We start from the raw sequence: 17,592 nt of genomic DNA, 5'->3' as shown, positions 1-17,592 counted from the left end.
GTGGCTCATGCTGACCCTAGAGAGCCTATCTCTCCATCAATTTTGAGGGGGCTTAGCAAGACTTGGGGTCGCATTTGTACCTGTTTCATGCCACAGCCTTGTTAGCATTTTTTGGTGTGCTGCGAATTAGTGAATTAGTCGCTATGTCCAAGGTGGACTTATCGGGCAGGGCTTTGATGGTGCAGGATGTTTCGTTCAATGAGGGAGGGGTTGCCCTCCGGATCCGTAAATCTAAAACTGATCAGAAGCAAAAGGGGGTTGTCATTAGCCTCAGGCCATGTGATGACCCAGGGTTGTGTCCGGTACGGGCTCTTCGTAAGTATTTGAGGGTCCGAGGTGAGGTACCGGGGGGTTTGTTTCTGCATGAGGATGGGTTGCCCCTGACTCGGTACCAGTTTTGGGCAGTGACGGAAAGGGCACTGGCCAAATTGGGATTAGCAGGAGTTAAATTTGGCACCCATTCCTTTCGGATTGGGGCTGCGTCTACAGCAGCAGCCATGGGGTATCCCGTGCAGGTTATTCAGGGTGTGGGCAGATGGAAATCCACTGCCTATCGTTCCTATGTTCGTCCACTATCCAGTTTTTAAATGTTACTAATGGTGTTTTCTTAGGTGCTGTGTCTCCCCGGGAAAAGCGTCGGATTTTGATCTGCGGCCACAGCATGGTCTTTTGGGCTGCTCATCAAGCCAGACGGACGCAGATTGGGTCCCAACTCGGCTTGAGTGAATGGGCGACGATGGAGTGGCAGGGTCGGTGTGGCCTTAGGTGGCCTGGTTTGTTGCCACTCCTGTTTAAGGAGCGGCGGGGTCCTGTGCCCCACATATTGGTCATTCATTTGGGTGGAAATGACCTTGGGTTTGTGTATGGTAGGGCGCTATCTCTCCAGGCCAAATAGGATATGCAAGAGATACTCCTGCGTTGGCCGGGAGTGCTTATTATGTGGTCTGCCATGTTGCCACGGCAGGTCTGGCAGGAAGCTGTAAATCGTTCTGCAGTAGAACGGGCTCGGATGAAGGCCAATAGGGCTATTCAGAAAGCACTGGGTGAGGGTTTAGGTGTGTATTTACCGCACCCTAGGATCAGGGCCGAAATTGCCGGTCTCTACAGAGCAGATGGGGTTCATCTGTCAGAAACTGGCAATGATATTTTCCTCAACGACTTGCGGCTGGGGCTTAGGTTGGCACTAGGCCAATAGTGGGGTGCCAGAGCCTAAGCAGAGGATTGGCCTGGCGGTGGCAGAATAGAGTTTGGTAAAAGCAGCGGGCCGGTGAGCACCCTTGGCGTTTCCCTATTGGTAGGGAGGAGGGGTCTGCTAGGAGTGGCTGGTACTGCTTGTGACAGCTGCCAGCGCGCGTGGGCAGACTGCCTGGGGAACCCCACGTGCAAGTCCTTCCCTCACTGCTGTACGGCTGAGGCTTAGGAGCTTGAAAGGGGGAAACCAATTTGCCAGGCCAGCCAGGTCTCCTAGCCATCCAGGTGGATGGCTCGCACCCGGGGCTTCGGGGCTCGCCCAGACAGGTCAAGGCGGAGGTCTAGATTTGACCCCGTGGCTTAGCCTGTACCGCTTTCCCCTGCCGCAGTTATATTAATGTTGTGTTGAGGTTAAATAAATAAAGTGGCCCTTTAGATCCAACACCTGTGTCTGTCTATTCATTCCGACTAGGGGGGCAATTTATATTTTCAGAAGAAATCCCCAGATTTCCAGATTCAAAATTTAAAATATTGATTGGCTTGGATTGGTTGGGGGGGTATCTCTGTGAATTAGATTTAGTTTGGTGAAACAATGGACTTTTGAGCATTTAAAGCTAGGGCAGTGCACATTGTAGCCCCAGACCCTTGCCTCAAGGAGACCTCCATTTTGCGCCCCCTATTTGGTTCTAATATGAGCTTGGGGGTAGAAAATGGAGTCTAAGTCCTGCTAAAGTTAAATTAAAAGCAGTGACTTGTTAAGCAGCAGTGAGCCATGCTGAGGGCAATAAAGCCACAATAAGTCATTAAGCAGCAATGGAATGAAGACCTGCTCTTCCCTAAAGCCCACCTCAGGATAATTAAACCAGATGGCTATCAATCAAAGTTTAATACGGTCAAAGACCAAACAAGTAATGGCATACAATCAAATTAAAACATACAGTCAAGGTAAAACTTTTGAGCATTTAAAGCTAGGGCAGTGCACATTGTAGCCCCAGACCCTTGCCTCAAGGAGACCTCCATTTTGCATTCACATGGAATTCGTTGCCACAGGAGGTGGTGGCAGCTACAAGCATTGCCAGCTTCAAGAGGGGACTGGACAAATATATGGAGCAGAGGTCCATCAGTGGCTATTAGCCACAGGAGATAGATGGTATTCTCTTTGTGGGGAGGTGGTGCTCTGTTGTCTTGGTGCTGGAAGGAAGGCAGTGGGAGGGCTTCTGGTGTCCTGGCCTCACTGACAGTCCTTTAGATGGCACTGGATTTCTAGCCACTGTGTGTGACAGAATGTTGGACTGGATGGGCCACTGGCCTGATCCAACATGGCTTTGCTTATGTTCTTATGTTCTTAAAATAATTTAAATATTTAAATATTTCCCCTACGAAATACTTCAGGAGTCATATGCCTGCACAGCAAATTTTGCCACCTTTAAGATGGTTTCTTGGTCTCTAAACCAGATCGCTATTCTCCCTAAAGACTTTGGAGCTTCCTCTCTGAATAATTTGACCCTGATGAATGACCCAGGTCTCCAAGAAAATGAGCAATGTACTGACCCAGCTAGTTCTTCCCCTTATCTTAGCAACTGTACAGGAAGGTTTCTGCCCTCTCCTTAATTTTGTTATTCACCCAGCCTTTGGGCTGTGTTTCTCCAAACCTCCTCCAGGAATCATTTTTATCTTTTATAAAGACCAGGAAAATTCTCCTTTTCAATATCAGCAGCCTCCCCACTTTAAAGTTGGGTAATTCTCCAGAATTAGGTATTCTGATAGCCTTACTGCAGGGCATCAAAATAGTAAGTGATCAGCCTTATTACAGACTGATCATCCTCCAAAGGCAACCATCTGTCACTTGTCATTGCCCCATCTTATGACTAGCACATTCCTGATCATGAACATCTGTGCTATAACAATAGCCCCCAAATCCTCAATACTTGGCAGCAGATTTTCCAGCTACTGCCCCTGTGTGGTACAAGTTCCCTAAAGATCTCTACAGGATCCCCACACTCCACTCTAAGTTGTATGCTCTCATTCCCCCCGACCTTGTTTTCCCTTACCGACAGGTAGCTGTCAGGGAAAGGCTTTTTGTTTGCTGTTTTGCAATCTCTCTCTCTCTCATTTATTGTAACAGTTGTTTAATTTTGCTTATGTTATTTCAATAAAACCCCTTTTCATTTTAAGAGTGCTTATTTCTCCTAGTTATTCTGAATATTTTGCTGGATCTGGACCTTGGTATACACGGGTCAAAGATCCCCAAAATATTGCTTTTAAGTACTCTGCTGTATACATGTTTTTCCCTTGCAGGGGACATCTTGGCTTGTGTGTATAGCAATTTGTGTAAAAACATAGACTTTTATTCGGGTTTGAGTTTGGGTTTGGCTTATTTTGTTTTTTAAAAGATGTTCATATTGTTTAATATTGCTGCTACTGGACAATTAAACAATTTGGTAGTTGTTGCCATTGGTTTCAATGGGAAACAAGTTCCTCTGGGTGTGGGTGGGTGTGCATGCGTACGCGTGTGTATGCGTGTGTATTATGTGATGTAAAGTAGCTTCCAACTTACGATGACCCTATGAATTAATGACTTCCAAAATGTCCTATCTGTAGGCTCTGATATATCTTAGGAATGATCTTGAGTCTGAATAAGAAGTGAATGAAGAGAGTTTATTCAGGAACTACAATTTTGGCAGAAATGAGAGAAACAGAATAGATACCAACTACCTCAGTAAAAAAGGAGGAGGAACTTCTGGGAAGAAGCAGGAAGCAGCCTAAGAATACCAATCTGGAGACATGCAAGAAGGACAGAAGAGAGGAGGAAAGAAGTACCCCACTCTGCCAACTATCTCACTGTCAGACCCGCTGCCTCTTGCAGGTATTTTGTGTCTTCTGCCTTCTTTGTACACAAGACATTATATTTCCAACACTATCATTATCAGCCTTGCTCAGGTATTGTCAACTGGAGGCTGTGGCTTCCTTTATTGAATCAAACTATTTCATTTGGAGTCTTCCTCTTGTCCTACTGCTTTCCATATTTCCTAATATTATTGTCTTTTACAGTGAGTCTCACCTTCTCATGATGTGACCAAAGTTCAATAGCCTCAGTTTCATCATTTTAGCTTCTAAGGAGGATTCAGGCTTGATTTGATCTAGAACCAACTTATTTGTTTTTTTCACCATCCATGGTATCCGTAAAACTACCCTCCAGCACCACATTTCAAATTGTTACCCAAATAGGAGGTGTCCTTAATTAGTAGGGGAAATTAACATTAAAGGAGACAAGCAAGAGGAGGTAACTAGGAAACTCCACCAATATTTCCCTTAGAGAACTCTCAAATAAATCAGGCAGATGTTCAACAGGAAAGGTTTTTTTATTATTGGATGGGGAAAGCTCTCAGATTTGCTGAATAGCTTTCATTAAGGTAAATGGGTGAGGGGAGGAATAGGAAGTTATTGACGACTTTAGACAGGGCTTTTCTCAGGAAGCCTTGTTATCAATGCATCTCTATGGGACATGGAGGGGCAGCCAGTCAACCACCTCTATCTGATATTCTGGTAGTTTCCCAGGCACCTACTCAGTTGGCATTCACTCTGTCTTGGGCCAGGCAGTGCCTTGGACTGATGGCATAAGAGGAAGGCGTTTATGATATTCCATCCATAAACTGCCCTCTTAGCTGGGAGAGGGGTCTGACTGCTAACAAAATGAATAAACTTTCTCCCTGGCAGCTTCCTTCACTGTCCAGCATTTACATTTATATGTAATAATGGGAAATATCATAGTTTGAATTATCTTGATATTGGTCCCCAATGACATATCCTTATCCTTAAAGTTCTTTTCTAGTTACTTTATGGCTGTTTTTCCAAGTCTCAATCTCCTTCTGATTTCTTTGTTGCACTCTCCCTTTTGGTTAATGATTTAGCCAAGGAAAAGAAAATCTTTAACAATTTCAGTTTCTTTTAGACTTGTGCATTTCTTTCATTATTAAATACAATAATTATGAAAATGGGGTCTTTCATAATTATAGTAATTAATATGAAAATGGAACAAATTTGTTACCTAAACAGCCTACAATAAAACAAACCCATGGGTTTCTTTCATTTTGTTTAGTAGCTTTTGTTATTGCAGGAGGGAGTTTTTGTATCTCTGCCTCTGCTGTGCTTTCCTAACAGGGATATATAAGGCTGTGTTCCTGAAGGTCACTCTAAATATTACTTCTTTTATGAGTTTTCCACAGAGCCAACCAGTGCTCTGTGCAGTCACACAACAGATCTGAGAAACGAATCCTATAAAAAAATGGAATGTTCACAATACCTCCACATGGAGCAGTAGAAATTAGAGATGGGCATGAACTGGGAAAAACCGAACCATGTGGTTCGTGGTTCATCAAATTTCATGAACCACAAACCACGAACTTTCATGAACCTGCCCCTGGTTCGCGAACCGGTCCATTTGCTTTGTGAAAATGTCACATCCAGGTCAGAAAACCGTCACTTCCGGGCCTACAGAAGTTCACTTTTCGGGTCAGCAGAAGGTCTGCAGGAAGTCCATCCCCTGTTGCCTAGGAAACTGATTGATTGGCACTAGGCTGTCTGCAGTGATGAACCAAAAAATGAACCAAATGAACCAACCTAAAGTTTGTGGTGGTTCATCAGAAATGAGATCTGATGAACCTCTGGTTCGCAAACTGCGAACCGGCCTGGTTCGTGCTTAATTTTGGTTCGTATTTCAGTTCGTGCCCATTTCTAGTAGAAATAGGAAAATCTCTCCCCCCCCCACCATCATACTGTTTTTGCATGGGGAAAAAACTTGGAAGAAAGGCAGGAGTTCTCCCTCTTCTGGTGGCAGCTTTCCGAGCCCATTTGAGCTTTTCTTTTTTATAGAAGCTATTCCACAGAGCTGCTGTGTGACTTTGTAACCCCTATGAGGTAATGCATTCAGCCCAGAAGGGTGGAGTCAGTAGCTACAGCTAGGCAGCTGAGAAAGAAGCTGGTTGCTGGGGAGCTTAATAATAATTAATATGTTCTTATCACCTTGAATAAGGTAATCAGAAATATTGTATGTGAACAATATGACAGGATTAGATTATTTTTGCAGGGCTGTAATTCTCCAAGAAGAAGACAGAAGACTGGGTTCCATTTGCTTCAAATTGCAAAGATTGTGGAAAAGGACTCTCTCACTTGGTGAGATTTGACAAGTTTAACTGTTTACCTTTTCAAAGACATTGTTGGCTAAAAGTTTCTGTATGGTTGCACTTATGAGTTTAGTTAAAGGGAAAAATAGTTGTATTGTACTCATTGTTAAACATTTTTTTGTAAAAAATTATTTAACTTGCAATGTGTGGAAGTTTGCTTCCTAAGCCCCATAGAACCCATACAAAGAGAGTTACAACTGCACAGCGCATGGGCTGGCTCTCTGGTGAACTTGTAAAAGAAATAGAAAAGAGTCCAGTAGCACCTTTAAGACTAACCAACTTTACCATAGCATAAGCTTTCGAGAATCACAGTTCTCTTCATCAGATGCATCTGATGAAGAGAACTGTGATTCTCGAAAGCTTATGCTATGGTAAAGTTAGTTAATCTTAAAGGTGCTACTGGACTCTTTTTCTATTTTGCTACTACAGACTAACACAGCTAACTCCTCTGGATTTGTAAAAGAAATAATGTTTATAGTGACCTTGAGTTGAGGGGGGAGTGCCTCTGGGTTTTCTTGACTGATTGCAGATGGTAGCTGCTATGATTACATATACATGTGAAGTAGTCCAATCCTGAAGCACATGAAGTGGAACTTTGAATCAGATCAGAGTTTGTTTCACATACTGCAGTTTACTTGTTAGTAGGAAAGATAAAAGCAACTCAAAGGGTGAGTTTTCTTGTGCCAAAGTGCAGTGTACTTTTTAAATACTATATTATATCTTTTTTCTTGTTTTTCTTCTTTAATATAGTTTTTATTTGTGTGTGTGTGTTGTAATTCTTTCTGAAGCATTTCTTTTGTTTTTACTTAGTGATTGCTCCCTCCACCCTTATTACCTCCACATGGAGGTAATGTGGCTTGCTTTCTGGCTTCCTTTTGTCACTTCTGGCTCTTTGGAGCCCAGTTTTTTTTTTAATTTAATCCTCCCCCCCCCCCCGTTTTATCTGCTTTATTTCAGTGTGTGGCTTGTTGTGATTGTGTGTTGCCTCAGTGTTCTTCTCTTATCAAACCCTTTTGATTTTTAACTGTCTCCACCTCCCCCCCCCTCGCCCCATCCTGACTGAAGATGCTGTGGTTCTTTAGGAATTACAATTAGTTTGGAATTTGTCTGTCTCTTGTAACTCAGTCTATGTTGTCTGTCTGGGTTTCCCACGTGCAACCCAAGGGCAACACTTTAATTTTGTTTATTTATTTTATCACACATGATCCAGTAATAAAATTGTATACATTTCATACCCACATTATAGCATCTTATCTGACATCTGTGCACAAACACAGCACATCATGACTGGCAGGGGATCTTCTGGCTCTGGTGGGAAGGATGGTGGAGGCAGATCTGGCAGAGGGAGAGGGAGAGTAAAGAATAATTTGGAAAAGCAGCACCATCCAATAGTGGTAGCAGTCCGCCTGATACTGGAAGTCCTCCCAGCAAGCTTAAGCTACTGTTATTCAAGCTAAGTAGCTTCAGTCCAGTTCCTCAAGCTGATTTATGTGTTGCTGTTTCCTATTCCTATTAATTCTCCTCTAGACTTTAATGTTAAACTCTCATTGCCTTAAAAAGGGCCCCTTTATTCTATCTGTTTGATATTAAGCAATGTAAATGTCCTAGTGGAATACTGCATCCTGCCTCCCCGAGCATTGTTCAGTTCAGATAGAAAACCAGGAAGGTACAGACCTAAGAGGGGAGTACTTCAGTTGAAACCAATGGGAAATAATAATGAAATAGAATTATGAAAATGAAACAATACCTAACAAAACCGTACAAAACAATAACAAAACAGTCCCTTTGGGAATTAATAATAAAGGAAACAAAATTCTCCCAGGAAGAAGTCTAATTTCTCATTGTCAATCAGAAAATTGTGTAATTCCTTGGTAGTCATTACTTTTGTCTTCTTTTTGTTTAGCTGTAATTCTGCTTTGCCACTTTCTCCCTTAAACTTCACCAGTAGTCATTTCGATTCTTCACTATTTTCTGCCATCTGCTTATCTCAAAGCGTTAATGTTCCTTCCACCAATTTTCACTCCACCATCTAAATCTAATATGTTCTGCATATAGATTGAACAGATAGGGAGATAATATACAGCCTTGTCTGTTACCTTTGCCAGTTGGAAACCATTCTCTTTCCTCGTATTCTGTCCTAACTAGCCTCTTACTCAGACTACAGGTTGCCCATCAACACCATTAGATGTTATGACACATCCATTTCTTTGAACACTATGCATAGCTCACAGAGCAACACATTCCTACCAACCTGTATATCCCACTGCCTCCACTGCCATGATGCACTCAGGAACTGAACTCTACAATTAGGGAAGCTTTGCTTCCAAATTTCAGCCTGATAGGTAGAAAGTATCTCATTCAAAATAAGACACACAATATTTATGTCTCTAACTCTCCCAGCCATCAGTCCAACTGGCAACCTGATGCAACTAGGAGCTAAGGGCTTAAACTTCGCAAAAGCTGGCAACCCTAGTCAGGGATGGTACTGTAGAGCTCAAACAAGGCTAAGTGTTCTGGTTGGATGAGGTCTCTGTCAGGCACATAATCACTCAGTCTATCTTCTTGTTATTCTTCCCTGCTCCTTATCATCACAAAATATCATGGCACAACTAGAAACACAGCCAGAACAGTCCAGATCACATATCACAGTTGGAGGAAATTAGTCAGTTGCCTTTTTAATGAATTGGCTGTGCTTGATAGGACTTTGGCCATGTTTTATTCGAATCCACTTTCCTATATGAAACATATTGAGTTAAATAATTATTTCATCTAGCTCAGTATTGGCTAGTTTGATTGGCAGTAACTTTCAGTAACAGTAAGCTTCAGTCAGTACTCTTCCCCAGCTCTGCTACTTTATTGAAGTAGCAATGCTGTCTATTGAACTTGAGACTTACTGCATATAGAACACTGTAGTATGGCTTTTAGTAACTGTCTTTCTCTAGCACTACAGGGCAAGTTTACATACACATTTTCCATTTTTGAGTGCATCATAAGTATAAAATCAAGAAGTGATTTGAATCATCATATACCTATAGTCACAAATATAACTTTCATTTTACTTTAGACACAATATTTCTTTATCTTGTCAATCAGACATTCAAGAGCATTCATTCAGTATACATTATTCAATAATATAGAAATTAAATGATGGGTAAGCATTTGTGAACCAACCCATAAAATCACAAGCTGTACCAGGGAAAGACCAGAGGACCATCTACTCAAAGACAGGACCAACCACAACCAATCTATGTAATGTATTCCAGACCACAATGCACACAACAAGGAAAGAAGACAGTAGTTGCCTGCATCACATAATGGAATGGGTTACCTTGTAAGAATTGCAATGGCAGCAGCAATGTACCAGTTACAAGTCAGATTGCCCAGGAATGATTTTTTTTAAATAGTTGTAGAGTAATAAATAAACATTTTCTCAGCAGAAGGAAACAGCATATTGATTTAGTGCTGTTGTTTATATCATTCTTGTAGGTTACCATTTGTCTGTCTTATTAAAGTGCAAGTCAATTATTAATCACTCCCTACTTTTAGTGCTACATGAAAGTGATGAATAAAGAAATCCAGCGCTTTTGTCAATGAAAACGTTCTAAAAATACATAAGGGAGTACTAATATAGTGAAAGTGTAGATGTCAGATGACTTTCTTATCTTATAGAGTATATACTTGCCAGGTTTTCTTTATTCTTTTATCAGTCTTTAGTATCCCCACCCCCACCCCATTCACTTACTTAGATGAACAAAATTGATCAAAAAGGCCCATACTTTATAGCTGGCATAAATCCATATTTAATTTCATCAGGAGAAGCAGATGTAAGTATTTCAATATACCTTTTGCCCATAAATGTCATGATGAAGAAAAATGGGAAACGTCCTGTTAAGACTCTCCAAAGCAAGCCACCTGGAGCCTGTATTATTCTCTCAAATTCACTAACATAGGAAGGGAATGTGTATTTGCCAAGAAGATGATCTCAGAGCAATTCATAAGAGACATGCTACAAGGACAGCAAAGGTACTTGACATAGATTTACAGACAAGTGTTTACAATTCGCTGAACCCACAAGTCCATTGCCCTTTGAGGAAGCTGAAAATGTTCTATTATGCTAAACATGTCCCAGCATTAAAATGAAAACCCTCATAATGTTCATTTTATTTATTAAATTTATATATCACCTTTCTTCCATTATGGAACTCAAAGTGGTTTACATATGAATAAGAAGAGGTCATCTGTCCGGGCACAGACTAAACCATGCTTACTTAGCTTCAGCAAAATTGTTCCATCAACAACTCTATCTTCAGCCAAATTGTACCCCTCCAACCCTATCCTGGAGCCCAGTTCCACCACTATGAGTTGTGTTGTGGTCACTGCTTGTTTAAAGAGGGAGTTTTAAGTGAATTAGGGATGGGTGAATTAGGGATGAGTGAATTATAAATGTTTCAAAGTGAATAAAATTCCTTTAAAAAAAGAAAAGCATTGCTTCCTCTGTTCTCCCCCTCTGGAATTTGTTAAATTCTTGGTAGGTTTTCTTTTAATGTGATAATAAAACTTCTAAGACATACCCAGCCACTTTAGACCCATTCTTGTTTGGAAAAATGGATTGAAATAAGTGAAATAATTGGAAGTGATATAAATCCTGAATTGTTTCTTTAAGCGTTTTTCCCCCTGAATTTACACCAGTGGCACTCAAAATGAGATTCATATTACTGCATTTTAATAGCATTTGATTTATTAAACAATCAAGAGTTCCTCAGATGAAATCCATATTTTAAAAAAATTATCTGGATATGTTGATTAGAAGTACTGTTGATTGTGTCATGAACAAATAACTATAGTGATGTTTTTTAAAATAGTTAATGCTGTAGGATAAAAATTATGTTCAATTTTAATTAGTTCTTATTTACTAAGGAATAGGATTAAAGGTCTCAAATAAATGCGTTCATTTTATCCCATTAGTCACAGACCTCTAAATATAGTGGGAAATGACCTAACTCAGGATAATTGTTTAACTTACCAACCCTCAAACCACAAGTGGTGCTTAATTTATTGATTGATGTGTAGTCTGCTTTCTCCATGAACAGGCTCAAAGCAGATGACATCAAAATTACATTTACATTAAAATTTGTTCATTAAAACCATAATAAATAACAGTTCAGTCATAAAACAGGCGTAGATGGCAGCCCATTTTTCTCAGCACTTTAGTAAAATGCTCTGCAAGTTTTTAGAATATCTCTATTTTGAATAGCAATTTTTTTTGAGAAAATGGACATGTGTGATTAGCAGATTAATAGTAGACATGGGCATGAACCACAAAAAAAATGAACCGTAGGGTTCGTGGTTCATGGTGTTTTCATAAACCAGGAACCCCCATGAACTGGGGCAAGTTCACGAACCAGTTCATGGTTCATAGTTCGTGGGGTTCAAATGCCCCGTTCCGGACGCTTAGCAGTGGCAGGGAAAGGGGCATTTGATAGTTTTAAGGGCCCTTTCCTGCTGTTTGCAAGTGGCAGGTCCCTTTAAACTATCAGCTGGCAGGCGGCAGGGGGGATCAGCCTGCCAGCTGATAGTTTAAAGGGACCTGCTGCTTGCAAGTAGCAGGAAAAGTTTAAATGGCCATTTCCCTGCTGCTCCAAGCAGTGCGGAAATGGCCATCTAAACTGCCATTTCCCTGCTGTTTTGCAGTGGCATGGAAAGAGGCATTGCCCTTTAAAATGAACCAAATGAACCAGTAGACCAGTTCATGGAAGTTTGTGGAAACAAGCTTCCATGAACCACTGGTTCGTGAACCATGAACCGGGCTGGTTCGTGGGTTTTTTTGGTTTGTATTCAGGTTCATGCCCATCTCTAATTAATAGTGGATTCTATTATGCATAGTGTTTTACTCTCCAGGATTTGGTAATCATCTAGACCAGTGGTCTAGATGACTTTAAAAAGTCAATCAACAAATTATTGAAGTTTGGCTTTGATATCTAACAATTTTTTGTCCAGAGTGCTGTCATGACTTTCAACATACTTCTCCAGTCTTTAGTTCCTTCAGCTCTTCCTCATAGAACTTGACTTTAAGATTCCTATTCATCTTCATTACTTTCCTCTGAACCTGTTCCAATTTGTCTACTTCCTTCTTTAACCTAGAAGAGGGCACTGTACTCCACATGCGATCTGACTGTAGCAAAGTAGAGCTGAACTATTACTTTGTGTATTTCCTAAACAGGAAATAATTATAGCTCGTCCATCTTTTATGTGTTTTGAAGGGGAATACTGCATTTAAAAACACACATGTGCCCTTCGTAACTGATGCTGTTTCCATAATTCATTATGTCTCGTGAATTTGGCCCTTAGTAGCAGCACCATTTGATATTCCAGCACCACAATGGATATTCTAAAGTGACCAGGCTGCAATGCAGGTGTTTCTGCTATGTGCAACACATAAGCCTTGAGGCACATGAACTTGAAGGGTTTCCTACCTGTTCCTGAAGTCAAAGCAGGACTAGCATCATGTCTATGAAATTTTGTGTACATTTACAGTATTAACAGTGTGATTGAACTGTTGGTCTCCTTTGCATAGGGGTCACATGGTTTAAAATCTACAGCTAGTCATGGGGGGGGGAGGATGGAATAGCCTGATTGCATCAGATCTCAGAAACTAAACAGGGTTGGTACTTGGGTGGGGGACCACCGAGGAAGACTTTGCATAGGAAGTCCTTGGCAAACCACTTCTGCTTCTCACTTGCCTTGAAAATCCCATGCTGAGGTCACATAAGACAGTTATGACTTGATGGTGCATATGTTTCTTAATTCATTCTTTCAGCCCTGCAGACCACTTTCTATATATTTAATGCTTTGCAAAAGTTTTTTTCTGCCAAGTTAAAAGAGTTGCTAAAAACCACCTAATAGTTTCAACATGATCTATACTCATAAATTCAGTCATGCAACTGCATATGAGACACCCTTTCATATGTGTCCAAGAAAGAGGTTTTATGTGTTAGATTCTTGAAAATATGAACATATTCTTGAAAATATGAACTTTTAATTGTGCATTGAAAAGATACAAAAGCTTAAAGAAAACATGGTAACTGTTGAAAGGCACCACAGTCATGGCAAACAATATTGTTACAAGTTGGGGACCCTCAAGGACTTGTGGAGGCATCTAATTTTTTCCTCCCCCGTATAAAAAGTTTTATACGTAATATGGTTTTGGCTCTTGCTTTGGACCAATATGGCTATAAAAAACTGCCTACTTGTACGGTACCTGAATTTAGCTGATCAGGAAACATGCATGCCATCTAAAAACACATGGAATTAGCAACAGTGTGTGAATGTGGAAATGCAACACAAAGTAATAATCAATCAATATATCTAATTATGAATTCAGACAAATCTGAGAATACACATATCCGGAGATTGGAGCTGTGAAGACACAAGATAGCTCTTTCTTCAAACCTGAAAACACCCCAGGTTTGTAGAAGAATATGAAATCTTAAAATAAAGGGGAGTTAATCCCCCCTCCAATGATAAAAGGAGTGCTTGGTACCTTAAGAAACAAATGCCCTCAGAGGCCATTGCTAGGCAACCCCATTAGTTTTGCCAGAATTCCAGGCTTGGTTATTATTAGGCTGGTTGCATAAAAGTATTTGCATGTATTTGTTGTAGGCATTTGCTTTTGGACCAAAACAGCTGTAAACTTGTATTCTTGGTAAAACCAGGACAATGTAGATACGACTTTTTTTTTTGTTAGACATCATTAGATTTTGCTCTGCTACCTGCTCAGCTTTGAAAAGCTGACTAACATAATTGTTTTGTAATTAATTCAGAGATTCATGACATGATCCATAAAGCATTTCCCAAAGAAAGTTTGTTAAAGTATCCATTAAGTATGAAAAGTGTTTAATATGCTAATCATGCCAGAGTAACATTGGCCCTGTTATGCAGATGGTGGGGAGGGGTGGAAATGTTGTAAGTGCTTGCTCATGGACAAGAACCAATCAAGCAAGGTTAAATAAAATGATACTATAACGTCAAACTTCTAATTAAGGCTATGAGGTCAACTTTCTCAGTGTTTTGAAAATGAGCTAAGGTGCTGTTTATTGAACCATTCCAAATGATTCAGCACTAAGGCCACTTTTAGAATGAGCTGATCCAAACTGCTGATTTTTGCTTTGATTCAGGAGGTAATGGCCACATGTTTCATTGCCCAAAATCTGCATAGTGATAGCTAAAACACACAAACATTCTTCTCACAAAAATAAATGGCTGGTTTTGGGTCTTACCTTTGGTCCTAGAGACTGTTTCACTTTTGCACGAAAGCTGAAGGAAGCTTAAAATCCATACACAGGGTGTCAGGCTATGGATGACAGGCTATGTCAGATAGATCCCTGTACCCTTGCAGCAAGAATCCAGGCTCTTGGTTAAATGGTTTTACTCAGAAATCAGATCATTTTCACAGATATGTCCATAGGATTACTCAGAAGCAAGATTAGCAACTAAGCAGTAGAAAACAGGTTGACAGGAATGATGACATGTGTGAAAACCTTTCTTCTTAAGGAACACAATTGCTCCCTTCCCCCTCCCACCAGCAACCACAACTTTTGGTGGGAATCAGTCCTGAGAACTCCTCACATATTTTACTATCAAGTCCAGACACAGAGACAGTAGGAGATTAAACTTGAAACACAGTAACTCATGGGAGTGAGCAGTGTACAAGGTCAAAGGCACTGAGAGTTCCAAAGCCCTTTTTTGGATGCCATTGTTCAGGTGGGGGGGAGCCTTTTTCAGAAGGCTGAAGTGGAAAACGGAATGGATTTGTCTTAAGTTTTTGGGGAGCTCTATTTCCACAGTCATTTCATTGATTAATTTCCTAATAGGAAATGGCCCTAAGTATTTCCATCCTAATTTTTTGCTTGGTTGCTCCCCTTTTATGTTTTGTGGAGATATACACAAAATCTCCTGGTTGTAGTGTCCATTGTTCAGAATGTTTTCTGTCAGCAAACTTTTTGTAGTCCTCTTTTGCTTTGTCCAAATTCTTTTGTATGATTTCCCATTGGGAAGTTAAATTAGTCCATCATTCTCCTAAATCTCCTGATTGTTGGGGGTTAGGTGTGGTAGCAAAAGGCAAGGCATTTCCTTCATATCCATGTACTATTTTAAATGGAGTAGCTCCTGTAGAGCTGTGTAGCGAGTTGTTGTATGCATATTTGGCAAAATCAAAAAAATCAATCCAATCATCCTATTGATAATTAATGTAGAATCTTAAAAACTGTTCTAGCACTTGGTTTGTGTGTTCACTTTGTCCATCGGTTTGAGGATGATGAGCGGAGCTAAGACTTTGTTCAATACTAGTAACTATCAGAAGCTCCTGCCGGAAGATGGCAACGAACTGTACACCTCGATCCGAGATTACTTTGGTAGGAAACAAATGCAGTTTGACTATGTGCTTCATGAAAAGGTTGGCCAGTTTCTTGGATGTGGGAATAGTAGTGCAGGGAATAAAATGAGCCTGCTTGGAGAATAAATCCACCACTACTAAAATTACTGTGTACCCCTTTGAGGGGGAGAGATCTGTGATAAAATCCATTGAGATTACAGCCCATGCTCTAGGAGGGGTTTCTAGCGGTTGCAACAGTCCAGGGTGTTTCTCTCTCCTAGATTTTCCCATTACGCACACTGGGCATGAGCTTATGTACTGAGAAACATATTTTCTCATAGCTGGCCACCAAAACTGTCTTTGTACTAAGTGTAGGGTTTTAAAATACCCAAAATGTCCAGCCATTTTTACATCATGGCATTGCTGCAAAATTTCCTTTCTTAAGCTGGCTGGGATGTATAATTTGTCCATTCTGTACCAGTGGCTCTCTCCCTCCTGTTTCAGATCAGTTTTGGGCACATTTCCCCCCTCTTTTTCTGTTTCAGCTTTTATCCTGTCTCCCCATTCTGAGAGATCATGTTTTGGGTTGCTCTGTGTTTTTGCAGCCTGGCTGCATGTCGTCATCGCTCCTCCCAGTTGAGCTGGTGAGAAAACTGTATCAATTATCTCCTCCTCCTTGCTGTCTTGTTGGGGCATGTGTGAAAGTGCATCCGCTAGGAAATTTGATTGGCCAGGGAGGTACTTCACCATGAAGTTGAACTTAGAAAACAATTCCACTCACCTTAACTGTTTGGCATTCAGTTTGCGGGGGTGGGGGGTGCACAACACTTTTAGGTTTTTGTGATCAGTCCATATTTCAAAAGATAATTTAGCCCCTTCTAACCAGTGTCGCCTGGTGGTAAGTGCAAATTTCAGCCTCTTTCTCCCATATGCTCCAATTGTGTTCAGTTTCAGAGAATTTTTTAGAAATGTATGTGCAGGGATACAATTTCCCCTCCTTATTGAGTTGTAGGAGAATCCCCCCCCCCACACACACACCCTATGGTGGTGTTGCTCGCATCTACCTGGACCACAAATTCCCAGTTCTCATCAGGGTGCTGTAGAACCGGTTCAGAAATAAACAGGTTTTTTTCAGTTTTTTGAAAGCCTCCTGGCATTCTATAGTTCAATTCAACTTACTGCTGGGCCTTTCCCCTTGCAGTCCTTTCCCCTTCGTTTTTAGCATGTCTGTTAAGGGGAGAGCAATTTGAGCAAAGTTCTTTATGAAGGGTCGGTAAAAATTAGCGAACCCTAGAAACAACTGCAACTGCCTTCTCATTTGGGGGGGTTCCCAGGGGTTCCCACTCACTACAGCTTGGATTTTTGAAGGGTCCATTTTTAGTCCTTGATGAGAGACTCAGTACTCCAAAAAACCCAGTTCCTCTTTATGGAACACGTAGACAGTTTTACTGGCAACTTGTGATTCTTTAAAGTGGTCAGCACCTTTCTGACCAATTCCACATGGGATTCTTTATCTGGAGAATAAATCAATACGTCATCTAGATAAACAACCACACCTTTGTACAGGTTTTCATGTAAGACTTCATTAATCAGGTGTATAAACACACCTGGTGCCCCCTGCAGGCCGAAAGGCATCATGAGATATTCGAATTGCCCCAGAGGGGTATTGAAGGCAGTTTTCCATTCATCCCCCTCCCTTATCCGTACTTGGAAGTAAGCATCTTTCAAGTCCAATTTTGAAAAGATTTTCCCTTGTGCTACCACACTGAGTAAGTCTCTGATCAAAGAGAGGGTGTCCGCATTTGACATGAACACAGCATTTAATCCACAATAATCAGTACACAGCCT

Source organism: Eublepharis macularius, chromosome 8 (genome assembly GCF_028583425.1).
Source record: "Eublepharis macularius isolate TG4126 chromosome 8, MPM_Emac_v1.0, whole genome shotgun sequence".
Lineage (NCBI taxonomy): Eukaryota > Metazoa > Chordata > Lepidosauria > Squamata > Eublepharidae > Eublepharis > Eublepharis macularius.
This window is presented reverse-complemented; position numbering follows the sequence as displayed.